Genomic DNA, 18,088 nt, shown 5'->3' on the forward strand with positions numbered 1-18,088 from the left:
CGCCAGGAATCTCCGGTGTTGCGCCGCACTACATCCCGCCGCCATCAACCTTCAACGTGCTTCTTGACTCCTACTGGTTCGATTAAACCTTGGTTTCTTACGAGGGAAACTTGCCGCTGTGCGCATCACACCTTCCTCTTGGGGTTCCCAACGGACGTGTCAACTACACGCATCAAGCAAATTTACGGCGTCGTTGCCGGGAGATCAAGACACGCTGCAAGGGGAGTCTCCACTTCTCAATCTCTTTACTTTGTTTTTGTCTTGCTTTATTTTATTTACTACTTTGTTTGCTGCATTATATCAAAACACAAAAAAATTAGTTGCTAGTTTTACTTTATTTACTGTCTTGCACTCTATATCAAAAACACAAAAAAATTAGTTTACTTGCATTACTTTATCTAGTTTGTTTTATTTACTACTGCTAAAATGGCCAACCCTGAAAATACTAAGTTGTGTGACTTCACTAGCACAAATAATAATGATTTCCTATGCACACCTATTGCTCCACTCGCTACTACGGCAGAATTCTTTGAAATTAAACCTCGCTTTACTTAATCTTGTCATGAGAGAGCAATTTTCCGGTGTTAGTTCCGATGATGTCTGCTGCCCATCTCAATAATTTTGTTGAACTATGTGAAATGCAAAAATATAAAGATGTAGATGGTGACATTATAAAATTAAAATTGTTCCCTTTCTCATTAAGAGGAAGAGCTAAAGATTGGTTGCTATCTCTCGCCTAAGAATAGTATTGATTCATGGACTAAATGCAAGGATGCTTTTATTGGTAGATATTATCCCCCTGCTAAAATTATATCTTTGAGGAGTAGCATAATGAATTTTAAACAATTAGATAATGAACATGTTGCTCAAGCTTGGGAAAGAATGAAATCTCTCGGTTAAAAATTGCCCAACCCATGGATCGACTACTTGGATGATCATCCAAACCTTCTATGCAGGACTAAATTTTTCTTCGCGGAATTTATTGGATTCAGCTGTTGGAGGTACCTTTATGTCCATCACTCTTGGTGAAGCAACAAAGCTTCTTGATAATATGATGGTTAATTACTCTGAATGGCACACGGAAAGAGCTCCACAAGGTAAGAAGGTAAATTCTGTTGAAGAATCCTCTTCCTTGAGTGATAAGATTGATGCTATTATGTCTATGCTTGTGAATGGTAGGACTAATGTTGATCCTAATAAAGTTCCGTTAGCTTCATTGGTTGCTCAAATTTCTAGGCCATATCCTGCTAATGGTAATTCTTATGGTAGATATGTTTCACCTAATGAGGAAAAGATGTTAGAAATTGAAAGATCCACCAAGAGCTTTATGCAATCACAATATGAGCAAAATAAATTGTTTACTAAAACTATGAATGAACAATCTACCTTGTTGAAGAAAATAGGAAATCAACTTGAAAATCTGAATATGGAGATTTACGGGTTGCAAACTAAACTTGCAAATGCTGAAACCCGAATCTCATACATGTCCGCGTCACAATCTTCTTTAATTAATAAAATGGCTGCTAAACCTGAGGATATTGAAAATAAAATTGTTACTACAGCAAATGCCATCCAAGTTAGAATTAATGAGAATATAAGATTAATGGCTGAACTGCGTGCTAGGTGGGATAGAGAAGAAAATGAAAAACTAGCTAAAGAAGAAAATGTAGCTAAAGTTTGGACTATTACCACCACTAGCAACGCTAATGATTCACATGTTGCTGCACCTCCTACTATCAATAATAAAATAATTGGTGTTGGCAATGTTTCTACTCCTAGTGCAAAGCGCGCAAAATTACACGAAACTGCTAAAACTCACTGAAACTGCTTGTGATAAAACTGCTGAAATTTTTCCAACCTTGGGGATGATAATCCCATTGCCTTAGATTGTAATGATTTAGATTTTGATGATTGCCACATCTCTGAAGTTATAAAGTTCTTGCAAAAACTCGCTAAAAGTCCCGAGTGCTAGCGCTCGTAAACTTGGCTTTCACAAAACATATTACAAATGCTCTCATAAAAGCTAGAGAAGAGAAACTAAAACTTGAAACTTCTATTCCTAGAAAGCTAGAGGATGGTTGGGAGCCCATCATTAAAATGAGAGTCAAAGATTTTGATTGTAATGCTTTATGTGATCTTGGTGCAAGTATTTCCGTTATGCCTAAAAAAGTCTATGATATGCTTGACTTGCCACCATTGAAAAACCGTTATCCGGATGTTAATCTCGCCGATAATGCTAAAAGAAACCTTTGGGGAAGGTTGATAATGTTCATATTATGGTTAACAATAACCTTGTCCCCGTTGATTTTGTTGTCTTGGATATTGAATGCAATGCATCTTGCCCCATTATATTGGGAAGACCTTTTCTTCGAACCGTTGGTGCCACTATTGATATGAAGGAAGATAATATTAAATATCAATTTCCTCTCAAGAAAGGTATGGAACACTTCCCTAGAAAGTGAATGAAGTTACCTTATGATTCTATTATTAGAACAAATTATGATGTTGATGCTTCGTCTCTCGATGTTACTTGAGTTACACTTTCGCGCCTAGGCGAAAGGCGTTAAAGAAAAGCGCTTATGGGAGACAACCCATGTTTTTACTACAGTATTTTTGTTTTATATTTGTGTCTTGGAAGTTGTTTACTACTGTAGCAACCTCTCCTTATCTTAGTTTTGAGTTTTGTTGTGCCAAGTAAAGTCTTTGATAGTAAAGTAAGTACTAGATTTGGATTACTGCGCAGTTCCAGATTTCTTTGCTGTCACGAATCTGGGTCTACCTCCCTGTAGGTAGCTCAGAAAATTAAGCCAATTTACGTGCATGATCCTCAGATATGTACGCAACTTTCATTCAATTTGAGCATTTTCATTTGAGCAAGTCTGGTGGCCTAATAAAATCCATCTTTACGGACTGTTCTGTTTTGACAGATTCTGCCTTTTTATTTCGCATTGCCTCTTTTGCTATGTTGGATGAATTTCTTTGATCCATTAATGTCCAGTAGCTTTATGCAATGTCCAGAAGTGTTAAGAATGATTGTGTCACCTCTGAACATGTGAATTTTTATTATGCACTAACCCTCTAATGAGTTGTTTCGAGTTTGGTGTGGAGGAAGTTTTCAAGGATCAAGAGAGGAGTATGATGCAATATGATCAAGGAGAGTGAAAGCTCTAAGCTTGGGGATGCCCCGGTGGTTCACCCCTGCATATTCTAAGAAGACTCAAGCTGTCTAAGCTTGGGGATGCCCAAGGCATCCCCTTCTTCATCGACAACATTATCGGGTTCCTCCCCCGAAACTATATTTTTATTCCGTCACATCTTATGTACTTTGCTTGGAGCGTCGGTTTGTTTTTGTTTTTTGTTTTGTTTGAATAAAATGGATCCTAGCATTCACTTTATGGGAGAGAGACACGCTCCGCTGTAGCATATGGACAAATATGTCCTTAGGCTCTACTCATAGTATTCATGGCGAAGTTTCTTCTTCGTTAAATTGTTATATGGTTGGAATTGGAAAATGCTACATGTAGTAACTCTAAAATGTCTTGGATAATTTGATACTTGGCAATTGTTGTGCTCATGTTTAAGCTCTTGCATCATATACTTTGCACCCATTAATGAAGAAATACTTAGAGCTTGCTAATTTGGTTTGCATATTTGGTTTCTCTAGAGTCTAGATAACATCTAGTATTGAGTTTTGAACAACAAGGAAGACGGTATGGAGTCTTATAATGTTTATAATATGTCTTTTATGTGAGTTTTGCTGTACCGTTCATCCTTGTGTTTGTTTCAAATAACCTTGCTAGCCTAAACCTTGTATCGAGAGGGAATACTTCTCATGCATCCAAAATACTTGAGCCAACCACTATGCCATTTGTGTCCACCATACCTACCTACTACATGGTATTTATCCGCCATTCCAAAGTAAATTGCTTGAGTGCTACCTTTAAAATTCCATCATTCACCTTTGCAATATATAGCTCATGGGACAAATAGCTTAAAAACTATTGTGGTATTGAATATGTACTTATGCACTTTATCTCTTATTAAGTTGCTTGTTGTGCAATAACCATGTTTCTGGGGACGCCATCAACTATTCTTTGTTGAATATCATGTGAGTTGCTATGCATGTCCGTCTTGTCTGAAGTAAGAGAGATCTACCACCTTTATGTTTGGAGCATGCATATTGTTAGAGAAGAACTTTGGGCCGCTAACTAAAGCCATGATTCATGGTGGAAGTTTCAGTCTTGGACATATATCCTCAATCTCATATGAGAATAATAATTGTTGCCACATACTTATGCATTAAAGAGGAGTCCATTATCTGTTGTCCATGTTGTCCCGGTATGGATGTCTAAGTTGAGAATAATCAAAAGCGAGAAATCCAAAATGCGAGCTTTCTCCTTAGACCTTTGTACAGGCGGCATGGAGGTACCCCATTGTGACACTTGGTTAAAACATGTGCATTGCAAAGATCCGGTATTCCAAGCTAATTAGGACAAGGTGCGGGCACTATTAGTATACTATGCATGAGGCTTGCAACTTGTAAGATATAATGTACATAACTCATATGCTTTATTACTACCGTTGACAAAATTGTTTCATGTTTTCAAAATAAAAGCTCTAGCACAAATATAGCAATCGATGCTTTCCTCTTTGAAGGACCATTCTCTTTTACTTTTATGTTGAGTCAGTTCACCTATCTCTCTCCACCTCAATAAGCAAACACTTGTGTGAACTGTGCATTGATTTCTACATACTTGCATATTGTACTTGTTATATTACTCTATGTTGACAATTATCCATGAGATATACATGTTACAAGTTGAAAGCAACCGCTGAAACTTAATCTTCCTTTGTGTTGCTTCAATACCTTTACTTTGATTTATTGCTTTATGAGTTAACTCTTATGCAAGACTTATTAATACTTGTCTTGAAGTACTATTCATGAAAAGTCTTTGCTTTATGATTCACTTGTTTACTCATGTCATTACCATTGTTTTGATCGCTGCATTCACTACGTATGTTTACAAATAGTATGATCAAGAGTTATGATGGCATATCACTTCAGAAATTATCTTTGTTATCGTTTTACCTGCTCGGGACGAGCGAGAACTAAGCTTGGGGATGCTTGATACGTCTCCGACGTATCGATAATTTCTTATGTTCTATGCCATATTATTGATGATACCTACATGTTTTATGCACACTTTATGTCATATTCGTGCATTTTTTGGAACTAACCTATTAACAAGATGCCGAAGTGCCAGTTCCTGTTTTCTGCTGTTTTTGGTTTCAGAAATCCTAGTAACGAAATGTTCTCGGAATTGGACGAAACGAAGACCTAGGGGCCTATTTTGCCACGAACCTTCCAGAAGACCGAAGAGCATACGAAGTGGGGCCACGAGGTGGCGATACCACATGGCGGCGCGGCCAAGGGGGGGCCCACGCCGCCCTATGGTGTGGGCTCCTCGACAGGCCCCCGACTCTGCCCTTCCGCCTACTTAAAGCCTCCGTCGCGAAACCCCTGATGCGAAAAACCACGATACGGAAAACCTTACTGAGACGCCGCCGCCGCCGATCCCATCTCGGGGGATTCTGGAGATCTCCTCCGCACCCTGCCGGAGAGGGGATTCATCTCCGGAGGACTCTACACCGCCATGGTCGCCTCCGGAGTGATGAGTGAGTAGTTCACCCCTAGACTATGGGTCCATAGCGAGTAGCCGGATGGTTGTCTTCTCCTCATTGTGCTTCATTGTCGGATCTTGTGAGCTGCCTAACATGATCAAGATCATCTATCCGTAATACTCTATGTTGTGTTTGTCGGGATCCGATGGATAGAGAATACCATGTTATGTTAATTATCAAGTTATTACATATGTGTTGTTTATGATCTTGCATGCTCTCCGTTACTAGTAGAGGCTCGGCCAAGTTTTTGCTTTTAACTCCAAGAGGGAGTATTTATGCTCGATAGTGGGTTCATGCCCGCATTGACACTCGGGACGATGACGTAAAGTTCTAAGGTTGTGTTGTGTTGTTGCCACTAGGGATAAAACATTGGCGCTATGTCCGAGGATGTAGTTGTTGATTACATTACGCACCATACTTAATGCAATTGTCTCGTTGCTTTGCAACTTAATACTTGGAAGGGGTTCGGACGATAACCTGAAGGTGGACTTTTTAGGCATAGATGCAGCTTGGATGGCGGTCTATGTACTTTGTCGTAATGCCCAATTAAATCTCACTATACTTATCATGCCATGTATGTGCATTGTTATGCCCTCTCTATTTGTCAATTGCCCGACCGTAATTTGTTCACCCAACATGCTTTTATCTTATGGGAGAGACACCTCTAGTGAACTGTGGACCCCGGTCCATTCTTTTAATACTCGAAATACAAATCTGCTGCAATACTTGTTTTACTTGTTTTCTCTGCAAACAATCATCTTCCACACAATACGGTTAACCCTTTGTTACGAGCAAGTCGGTGGGATTGACAACCTCACCTGTTTCGTTGGGGCAAAGTACTTTGGTTGTGTTGTGCAGGTTCCACGTTGGCGCCGGAATCTCCGGTGTTGCGCCGCACTACATCCCGCCGCCATCAACCTTCAACGTGCTTCTTGACTCCTACTGGTTCGATTAAACCTTGGTTTCTTACTGAGGGAAACTTGCCGCTGTGCGCATCACACCTTCCTCTTGGGGTTCCCAACGGACGTGTCAACTACACGCATCAGTGCGCGATCCTCCAATAATCGTGAAACATGCAAAATAGATGAAATAACATAAGTATCATCTCCAAATATGAAATATATCAATGAATAACAGCAAATTATGATATAAAATAGTGATGCAAATTGGACGTATCAGGTGTCGATGAAGGCCGTCCTCTCCCCATTCCAGCAGGAAGCGGAGGTGTGGTAGATCCCCTCGGAATCCCAGCAGCACGACGGCGTGGTGGTGGTGGTGGAGGAGAAAAGCTGCAGGGCTTCGCCTAAGCCGGAGCAGACTTGCGGTGGAGGAGAGAGGGGGCGACAGACTTTGGTGTAAGGGGTAGGATGCGCCCCCCGCCCCCTCCCCTCTTTATATAGGGGGGAGGTCAGTTGGGGTGGCCCCCTTGTGCCTCCATCCCATCTAGGGCCGGCGGCCAAGTGGGGGGAGGGGATTTCTTCCCCCAAGTTGACCCCCCCTAGGGTTTTGGGAAACCCTAAGGGGTGGCTGGCCTGGGCCTTGGGGCTTGGTGCGCCTGGCCCATTAGGGAAAGGCAGCACCCCCTCGGCCCATTTTGGCCCTCCTAGGGTCGTGGGCCCCATGGTGGACCCCCCCAAACCTTCTAGAACCTTCCCGGTCTCTCACCGGAAAAATCCCGAACTTTTCCGAAACCTAGAAATCAACTTCCCTTATATGAATCTTATTCTCCAGACCATTCCGGACCTCCTCGTGATGTCCTGGATCCCATCCAAGACTCCGAACAAACTTCGGTCTCCATCTCATATTCTGAATCTACTTATGCGACATCGAACCTTAAGCGCGTCACCCTACGGTTCGTGAACTATGCGGACATGATTGAGACTCCTCTCCGACCAATAACCAATAGATCCCATAATCGCTCCCACACATTCAGCGATAACTTAGTGATCGATTGAACCATTAACATACGATACCGATTCCCTTTGTCACGCGATACTTTACTTGTCCGAGGTTCGATCATCGGTATCTCCATACCTAGTTCAACCTCGTTACCAACAAGTACTCTTTACTCGTACCGTGGTATGTCATCTCTTATGACCTAGTCACATGTTTGCAAGCTAATTAGATGACATTCCACCGAGAGGGCCTAGAGTATATCTATCCGTCAGCGGGATGGACAAATCCCACTCTTGATCCATATGCCTCAACTCACACTTTCCGAATACTCAATCCCATCTTTATAACCACCCATTTACGCAATGGTGTTTGATGTAATCAAAGCATCCTTCCGGTGTAAGTGATTTACATGATCTCATGGTCGAAGGACTAGGTAACTATGTATCGAAAGCTTATAGCAAGATGAACTTAATGACATGATCTTATGCTACACTCATTTGGGTGTGTGTCCATTATATCATTCACCCAATGACATAACCTTGTTATTAACAACATCCAATGTTCATGAACGAAACCATGATCATCTATTAATCAACAAGCTAGTTATACAAGAGGATTACTAGGAACTCCTTGTTGTTTACATAACACACATGTATCAATGTTTTGGTTAATACAATTATAGCATGGGATGCAAACATTTATCATAAACATAAAGATATAATAATAACCATTTATTATTGCCTCTTGGGCATATCTCCAACACCCATATGTCAAAGACACTTTCTGCTTCGTGTAGAGTTTCTCTGGGGCGGGACCAAATCATTGTGGCGGCGGTACAACGGGAGAGGGAGGAGATCGTGATGGCGGGAGAACAAAGAGAAAATTAGAGAGGAGGCATGGGAGGTTTCGGTGGACGCTGGCCTAGGCGAAGCGAACTGGAAACTATTGTGTATTAGAGCATCTCTAGCAGATCCTCCAAACCGCAAACCTCAAATCCGTCTATCCAGGCCACCCGAAACGCGTTTTGGAGGCCGAAAAATGGCCACGCAGTCCAGACGCGTCAAACGCGGAATATGCTGTTATGCGGGCCGCGTTTGGTGCGTCTAGACTACGTGGCCGTTTTTCGGCCCGCGACCAAAACCGGATGCAAAGGGTTTTGCAAAATAGCACAATCTGAATTATTACATAAATTGATACGACAAATACAACAATAATCCGAGTTATTACACAAATGTTTAATGTCATACATTACAAACAATACAAATTGGAACAACCGTTTTCGAACAATATGAATCAAATGGTACAACAATAAATGAAGCAAACAATAAATAGTTGGAAACACAAATAAATCCTAGTTGTCATGCCTTTGCTAATGGTGGAAAACAAGATCTTCCTGGAGCTATTTTGCATCCTTGTCATTCTCAATCAGACGGTATGTTTCAAGGAAAGCTTGCACAATATCTGGATTTCTTGCAGGTTTAACCCGTGTGCCAACATTATCAAAGAAAAAAAGACAAGTTCAAACCCCTCTCATCCTCAATGATAATGTTGTGCAGAATGACACATGTGGTCATGATGTCCTTGAGTGCCATATCCCAAAATCGGGCAGGTCCTCGAACTATTGCAAATCTAGCTTGCAAAACACCGAAAAGCTCGTTCTATATCTTTTCGAGCTGCCTCTTGTGCTTTTGCAAACTCAGCTTCAGCTCTATTCCATGGCTCTCGGATGGTTTTCACAAATGTCGCCCAGTCCGGGTATATACCGTCGGCAAGGTTGTACCCCATTGTGTACTCCCTCCCATTGACAGTGTAGTTGCAAACCGGGGCATCTCCTTTAGAAAGTCAGGCAAGAAGATGTGATCGATGCAAGACATTGATATCGTTGAGTAAACCGGGCAAACCAAAAAAAAACTGTGCCAAATCCAAAGATCCTGCGATGCAACGGCCTTAAGAATGATTGTTGGGTCGCCGCTCCAGCCACAATACAAGCCTTGCCAAACTTTTGGATAATTTTTCCATGTCTAATGCATACAATCTATGCTGCCTAGCATGCCCGGCCACCCACGTTGTTCATTCTCCACCATTAATCTTGCGGTATCTTCGTCATTGGGAACTCAAAGATATATCGGCCCATACACACGCATCATAACCTTGCAAAAACGTCGGACGGACTCAAACAACGTATCCTCTCCTATGCGAAGATACTCGTTGGCATAGTCTGCTGGAATGCCGTATGCAAAGGTGCGCATGACGACATATATTTTCTGGTGCGCGCTAAATCCCAAGAGCCGGGCGGCATTTCTTTTGCGCTTGAAGTAGCGTGTGTTGTCCTCACACATTGCCACGATTTTGTTGAACAAAGATCGCCGCATTCGGTACCGGCAGCGAAAAACATGGGGCGGATATGTCAGTACATCGGCGAAACAATCGCGCATGAGCAAGGTGTGGCCGAGGGCACGGTTCCGCGGGATGCACAACCGCTCCATGGTCGAGCCATTCCGCTTCTTCGGCCGCACGTCCGTGACCGCCGTCGCCGCGAGTATCACCGCCATCTGCTCCAACTCGTCGTCGAGCAGCTCCTCCAAGTTCGAGTCGTCGGAGGACGAATCCTCCAACAAAAACAGCGCTCACTGGTCCATCTGCAAGGCGCAACAACCGTGGGAGACCATCAGAGGTACGACGACAAATCCGCGGCAAAAACAGCGCGCACGGGTCCATCAACAAGGACGAGCTTGGGAAAAAGGCTTACCGGCCGGCGGCAACGCGTGCGCGGCGGCGTCGATTCCGGCCGATTGGTGCCCGATTCGCGCGCGTCGGTAGGTGGAGCAGACGCGGCGGGCCCGCGCGCGTGCTTCTACCGGTCGGATTCGGAGGGAAAGGGCGGGGGAGGCCGGGATCTGTGGCGGCGCGCAGTGGCGGTTGGCGGGAGGAAGAGGAGAAGGGAAGAGCTGGAACTTCCTTCGCGTCAAGGGGGGAAATGGATGGAGGCCGGCCTCGCCCTCGCACAAACTTGGGAGTCGCGCGACGCGAATCGGGGTGGCCCGGATTTTTTTTTTTGGAAATGGGGGTCCGATACGGGATCTAAACGGTGTCTTTTTTATCCTCCAAACTGGAAATCGGCGGTTATTATGCGGATGAGGGAACGTCTAGATATGCTCTTATATTATTATATAGTTGACTCAAATTAAGCTATTGTTTTTCGATATAAGTATCCATTTCGAATGGGAAAAACATCTGATTGCATCTGTATTCGATTAACAAGTATTTCGTATTTGTATTCGGTAGTATCCATATTTGCATGTATATCGTTTAAAAAATTTAAAAACAGATATGAAAATGACTATCCAATTTAGATCCGATCCGTTTCCACCGTAAGTTTTTCTGGTTCGGTCGGATTTACGGTATCTGACTTTTTTTTTGCCGAAAAAACCCGAAAGCTGTTGTTTTTATGCGGGCCGGGGCCTTCCCGGGATCTGCTAGACAGCTCTCACTCTCGCCGGATTCCCCCCTCGCCGCCTCCATCCATATTCTCCTCTCCCGGACCCTCTCTCACGCCGCCGGTCCCCGGTAGGCCGTCGGGGCGCCGGATCTGCCTTGCGGCCGCCGGGAGTCCAGTCGATCCGCTTCACCGAAGCCACGAAGCCAGCCGTGCTCCTCCTCCTCACGGTGCTCTCATAGGGTTTGTGCTCCAAGTGCCGTGGTGAGCCGTCCTTTGCATCCATGGTTCTCAACTCTCAAGCCTTGCTCGTCGCTTGCTAAATTATAGGGAAAATTGGATCCATACCACTAGAAGATTAGATCTTTAGAAAAATACCACTGAAAGTTTTGGGCTTAGAAAAATACCACCCAAATGCTGTTCCGTTGCTGCTTTCTACCATCACCGTCAACTCACCGTTTCTTTGCTCAAAATATCGTTTGAAGATATATATAACAACACCATTTCAGCAGCCATTCATCTCCAATTTCAGCAGCATAACGCCTGTATTCCATCCTAATTTCCAGCAACGTTTCAACACCAAAATTTAGCAGCACTATAGTCAGATATAACAAGACATATGAACAGAACTTTCAGCACCACATTCGGATATATAAGAGCATTTCCACAGGGGAGCCCAATAGCGCCCAATAGCAATTTGGGGGCTGCTCGTAAAATTGTGCTCACACCGGCGCGTCCAATAAAGCGCCCGCATTGCTTTTGAACCCAATATTCGTCCGTGGACCTGGTGGTACGGCCACGACATCGACGGGACGCTCGTCGCGTGCGGCCACGGCGTCGACTCGCCTCGCTGGCCGCTCTTCTTCACGCAGGCGCAGTGCATGGCAGCGCCGCCTGCGCGTGCACCGACACGGGTGGCGTCAGGAGCTTCTCGATCTGGTTCGTCCGAGTCCGGCGGCCGGCAGCGCACCGCGCCATACGCGAGGCCGTCCGGTGGCATCATCATCTGCGACAACCCCCGAGGCAGCTCCTCCGCAGCGACGAGAAGGACGGCGCCAGTGTAGGAGGCACCTGGCACGCTTCCACACGGGCGCCTTGACCTTCCCTGCCTCAAGGAGGAAGCCGTGCACCCGCCGCTAGCGGCAGCGAAGAAGTGGTGGGAAATGGAAGTGCACCTGCTCGTCGGCTGCTCCGTCGACGAGGACTAGTGGACTACCGGCAGGTGACCTAGAGGGCGCGGGAGGCGGAGATGTGGTCCACCAAGGACTCCGGCAACTTTGTTGACCTCGCGCCACTTCGTTGAAATCAGCCGTCTTTTGCGTTTTTGAATTTTTCATTTTTATTGCGGTCTTCGTTTCGGGTGCGCCGGTGTGGAGAAACCTTCCCCAAATGGATAAAGGCGTGCCGGCGGCCCCATTAGGGCACTGTCGGCGCCACTGTTGACACCTATTTGGAGGCGCCGGCGGAGATGTTCTAACAACACCTCATTAGCAGCCCTGTAGCTAGATATATAACACATCTTGGACACAAAGTTCAGCAAAACTAACAGCTAATTGTTCGCAATTTTTCCACGCCATCCTCAATGATCTACTCAGCAAAACTAACAGCAGAAGACCGCAGTTCATAGAAATGTACTATCTAATCATCTGGCGTTGATTCCTCCAGGTGAGGAGCCGCCGGGGAGGTACGCCACGGCGTATACGCGTCGCCTGGTGGTCTCCGTTCATCCTGGGCAGGCTGAGTTATGTGCGTGTGGGCTGCGTGTGTTGTGTGGTGGGATGGATTTAGTCTTTTTTCCTCTATGTAACTTAACTGGTTTGTTTCAGAGTTGACGGTGGTGGTAGAAGTAGTAACGGAGCTAGATTTAGATGGTAGTTTTCTAAGTCCAAAACTTTCAGTGGTATTTTTCTGAAGATCTGATCTTTTAATGGTATGAATCTAATTTTCCCTAAATCATACTTACACTCGTCCATCCCCACGCAGAAACATTTGATCTGCCGCACAGAAGGAAGTTCCACTCCATCCCCCCGTCCCCCGCCATGGAGCATGCCTGCATAAACTTCACCGCCGTCGCGCGCTCGGTGCGGCTGCTCAAGGTCGACGGCTTCAGCCTGACCGAGAGCATGGGCAACGACGATTGCGTCAAATCCAGATGGAGTTTCGATGGGTACGAGTGGGAAGTCCGAATCTATCCCGCAACCAACTGCTCCGTAGCAGTGGAGGTTGCCTTTCTCAGCAGACCCCGCAAAGGCAGTGTGAGGACGGCAATAGGCTTCCGGCTGGTCGATCCAAGAGGGATCATCAAGCCATCCAGTGAGCTTTGCGTGCCTTGGGTGTTCAGTAATCCCCAAGAATGCTCGCCCAAAAAGGTCATCGCGGGAAGGCCTGACCTTGGAGCATCGGCTTATGTCAGGGGTGATTCTTTCACAATGCAGTGCACCATTACCGTTCTCAAGGAACTGCCTGATACAGCACCGGATACGGTCGAAGAAGTGCCGGTGCCATCCTCAAACCTGCACCGGCACCTTTTTGATCTCCTGCAGAGCGAGACGGGAGCGGACGTCACGTTTCTCTTGTCTGGCCAGTCCTTCGCCGCGCATAAAAACATACTGGCCGCGAGATCTCCGGTTTTCATGGCCCAGTTCTTTGGAGACATGAAGGAGAAGTGCTCGCAGTGTGTGGAGATCAAGGACATGGACCCTGTGGTGTTCAGGGCGCTGCTTCACTTTATCTACACCGATGCCGTGGCGGAACTCGATGAGAAGGATGAGGCGGCGACAGTGATAGCACAGCACCTACTTGCAGCGGCTGATAGGTATGGGCTGGACAGGCTCAAGCTGATCTGCGAAGGCAAGCTCTCTGGTGGCATCGATGTTGACACGGTAGCAACAACTCTGGCTTTAGCCGAGCAGCACAATTGTCCACAGCTCAAGGCCAAGTGTGTCGGGTTCATCGTTAGAAGTCCCGCAGTTCTTGATGCTGTGCTGGCAACGGATGGGTACAAGCACCTGGAGGCATGCTGCCCGTCGGTGCTGGCTGACCTTCTCAAGTCAAGTCTGCGCATGGGAGGAAGAAGTGATGCATAAATAGGTGCTACTTGAGGTCCAAAATATGATCGATGCATAGTCTCTGTTTGTGTTTGTGATGTATGTAGGTCTAGTTAACTTGTCCAACGAACTGAAGCTCTGTTAGGTTATTGTATGTCTGCTTGTTATGCATGCACATGTCTAGTAGCAAATTGTGTTCCCCTGACTTTTGTTATGTGCAGCATTACTACTTTCCGTTCCTATTCACTGTGATGTACAGTAGTAATTTAGTGATAAATGGTTCCAGATTTGCTACATGTCTCCTATATGCTTGTGCCCTTGTGAGTGGCACCTGACCAATTTGTGCAGAGCTTGACAAGAATCTTTTGTTCAGTGATTTATAGGAGCCATTATCTCACCTGCAGACCACACAATCCTGGTGTGTGTTTTCACTGTGTATACTGGGAGTTCTTATTAACATCTTGTCACCAAATTTGGGAATGACATTGCAAAAATTCCATCTGACAGTGCTAGTCAGAAAGTAAGATGGCTCATATCTTACATGCCGAGGGCCAACATCCTGATTCAGGGATTCAATGTAACTGTTCTCAGAGAGCTTAGTTTTTTTTTTCTTATCTAAGCCCATAATAAGCTGCATTTGTTCTGTTCATTTTTCTGTTCGTATGAGGACAGGAGAGGGAATTTTGGGGCGGCTCGTGTTCTGATATTCTTCGTTGCTCGCATGATTAACCAATGTGGGATTTTATTTTTAAATGATTCTTTGTTTGTACTCTGATCATTTGCTGAGCACCTATTTCATCCGCTTGATAGCCTGAACTATAGATCCCTAACCTCAGGCCATGGTATCCGTTGCCAATGATGTGGAAATGGACTTGATTAATGATCTGTGCTGCTAGACCCCTGTGAGAAGGGTATACCAGTTCTTCACCTAAGTTCAGATCCAGAGGAGTACGCCGGCGGGACAAGCTCTAGTAGAGCATCTACATGTTTCCTGAAGCATCTGTTCCCTCAACTACAGAAAATGCTGAAGATCATTGCAGCTCCAGTGTCCAATTCTTCTTTGGTGTTACTACTAACAGCCAATTCAATTGCTAGAACATTCTGGAAATAAAGTTACTAACAAGACTGGCTGACTGAGCAAACTTTATTGATGATATGGAATCGATGGATGCCACCTTGCAGAGTGTCAGGAACACCACTAACCCCATTAGTTATAACTTCATAATACTCAGCTGGTTTTGGCTTTTCTATAAACCCGAGCATAATGTCTCTTGTATAAGTAAATGAAGTGAAAATAGGCAGAGATTCACCCTAGAGGTCCTTTTCCTACACTGAATTGCGAAACAATAACTTCAAGTGAAAACACAACATATTGCTATCTCAGGTTTGGCAAAAGTATATCCACATGAACTGAACCTGAATTCCCCTGTAGTACGTATGCTCTGACCCCAACTGATATTCAGTCCACATTTAATAGGTTATAATTTTGAGATATTTTCTATGCAATGCAGCCATTGTTCGCTTCCAATTACCCTCTTATTTTTTCCTGTTGGACATTTGTCATTGGTGTTCTCCATGGTGTCTTAGGGCTATTCAGCACAACAATGCATGTCAAGCAAAGCCTTGTACTGTAATTGCACTTGTTTCATTGTGCTAGTTCATAAGTTATTTGGCATGGTGTCATAGATCAGTGTGCTACTGTGGTTTTGCCTAGACAAGAAAGTAGCCCTTCGTTTCGCAAAAAAAAAAAATGTGGCTCTTCATAGACAGCTATTTGGCATCGCTGGAACAGAATAAAATGTTCTTGTAGTTTTTTTTTTTTTTGCGAATGGAAATTGATTAATTAAAGAGGAGCAAAACTCTCCTCCTGGGCGAGTACAGGGATATTCTCAGGACCAGAGCCTAACCAGAAGTTGGTTCTCATGGTCGATCTACTCAAGTTTGCCAAAACATGGCTTACATTATTTTGTTCTCGCCTAATCAACTCCATTTTAAACCTTTCATCACCACCCAGAAGATGTTTGATTTCATGTACCAGATACGCTTCTGTCGACCGGCCACTTGTCTTCTGATGTATCAAGGCAACAGCTTCAGTACTGTCCATCTCGACAATGCACGGCCCTTCCGACCACTGCCTCGCCAGGGCAATGCCCTCCATGCATGCTGCCAGCTCTGTGGCGAGTGGCGCAGAGCTCCTTCCCAGGTATCGACAGGCAGAGAAGACGATCGTACCATCATCAGTTCTCAGCACCATGCCGGCGCCGCTCTCGCCCGTGTCTTCCACGAAGGATCCATCCACATTGAGCTTTGTCCATCCTTGGGGAGGTTTTGTCCATCGCTGGAACAGAATAAAATGTTCTTGTAGTTCAAGTGGTAGGAATTTTACTTTGTTTCACACAAAAGAACAAGATCCGGATGACGGATTCCCCAAGAAGCGGACTCCCCAAGAAGCTTCCCTTATAAATAAACTACTCATTATGCTATGAATACGTATATTTCAGGCCAGTCCTTGCTCGTCGCTAATACATTGTACTGATATACTCGTGCATCCCCTCGCAGAAACATTCGATCTCCCCTGGCACTGTCCGGCCTTCGCGATGGAAAATATCAGCACCACAAGCATCACTGGTGTTGCGCGCTTGGTGCACCTGCTCAAGGTTGAAGGCTTTAGCATGACGGCGACCATGAAAAGTAAGGAGAGCATCAGATCAAGATGGCACGTCTGTGGGTACGACTGGGAAATCCGTGTGTACCCTGCATCCGAGCTGTACACCCTTCCTGCGGTAGCACTGCAGCTCGTCTTCCTCGGTGGATCCCGCGGAACTGCTCCAGGGCGAGCCTAGGCTGTCAGGTGATCGATCCCGTCAGAAGAAAAGAGTGTGATGAAAAGGTTCCACCGTCCCAAAGAACACTCAGATTTGCTGCTGCTCATCTATCGAGGAGGACTAGAAGCATCAGGGTATCTCAAGGATGATACTCTGACTGTGCGATGCACCATCACGGTGCTCGATGACTTACCAATACCAACTATCGCAGCTACAAAAGAGATCGCACTATCATCCACCAACTTCCATCAGCAGTTCGGTGAGCTCCTGCGGAGCGGAACTGGGGCGGACGTCACGTTTCTTGTGTCCGGTGAATCCTTTCCTGCACACAAGCTCATACTATCTACGAGGTCGCCAGTTTTCATGGTGGAGTTCTTTGGACAGATGAAGGAGAAGTGTTCGGGACATGTGGAGGTCAAGGACATGGACAGGGCAGTGTTCAAGACCATGCTTCACTTCATCTACACCGACACCGTGCCTGAGCTTGATCAACGGCTCGAGGAGGTGGCCACAATGGCTCAACATCTCCTTGTAGCCGCCGACAGGTACGGGCTCGACAGGCTCAAGCTGATATGTGAGGCCAAGCTCTCCGGTGGGATCTCCGTCGACACAGTAGCTACAACTTTGGCCTTAGCTGAGCAGCACAACTGTGCACAGCTCAAGGCCAAGTGTGCGGAGTTCATCGTCAGCACTCCTGCAGTACTTGATGCTGTCCTGGCATTCTGGCAACAGAGGGGTATAAACACCTCGCAGCAAGTTGCCCTTCGGTGCTTGCCGACCTCCTCAAGTCAAGTCTGCGCATGGGTGGAAGAACTTGTTGGAAATAATCTTGCCCTTAATCAAGCATCAGTTAAATGTTAAGTAGTTGCCTAATAGAATTATTAGGAGTCCAAGAGCTAGTAGGTTGTACGTGTGTGAGCTTCTAGTCTTGTGCTAGTCCGGCTGGGTTTCTTAGTCATGTTGTACCAGGACTAGAAGATCCTATAGTGTCTAGGCTTGAGATTGAGTCGGTTTGGTTTAGAATTCTAGTACGAGTAGGTTAGCTTTGCTTAGGTCGGTTCATGTGTGTATATATACATAGGGTTGCGTTGAGTTGTAAAAAAACATAGCGACAAAATAGATTGAGAAATAAACAAAGAACGGGCACGACACGTGCCCTTGGCGATAAATTTTGTATTCGCGTGTGTTCATCTAGTTTGATG

General features: G+C 45.3%; 1 pseudogene; it reads left to right on the forward strand.

Moving 5' to 3' along the window:
* Positions 1–13,053: 13,053 nt before the first annotated feature.
* LOC124663732 lies at positions 13,054–17,713 on the forward strand (annotated as a pseudogene).
* Positions 17,714–18,088: the final 375 nt, after the last annotated feature.

This window comes from Lolium rigidum, chromosome 1, assembly GCF_022539505.1.
Source record: "Lolium rigidum isolate FL_2022 chromosome 1, APGP_CSIRO_Lrig_0.1, whole genome shotgun sequence".
In the NCBI taxonomy this organism is placed as follows: Eukaryota; Viridiplantae; Streptophyta; class Magnoliopsida; order Poales; family Poaceae; genus Lolium; species Lolium rigidum.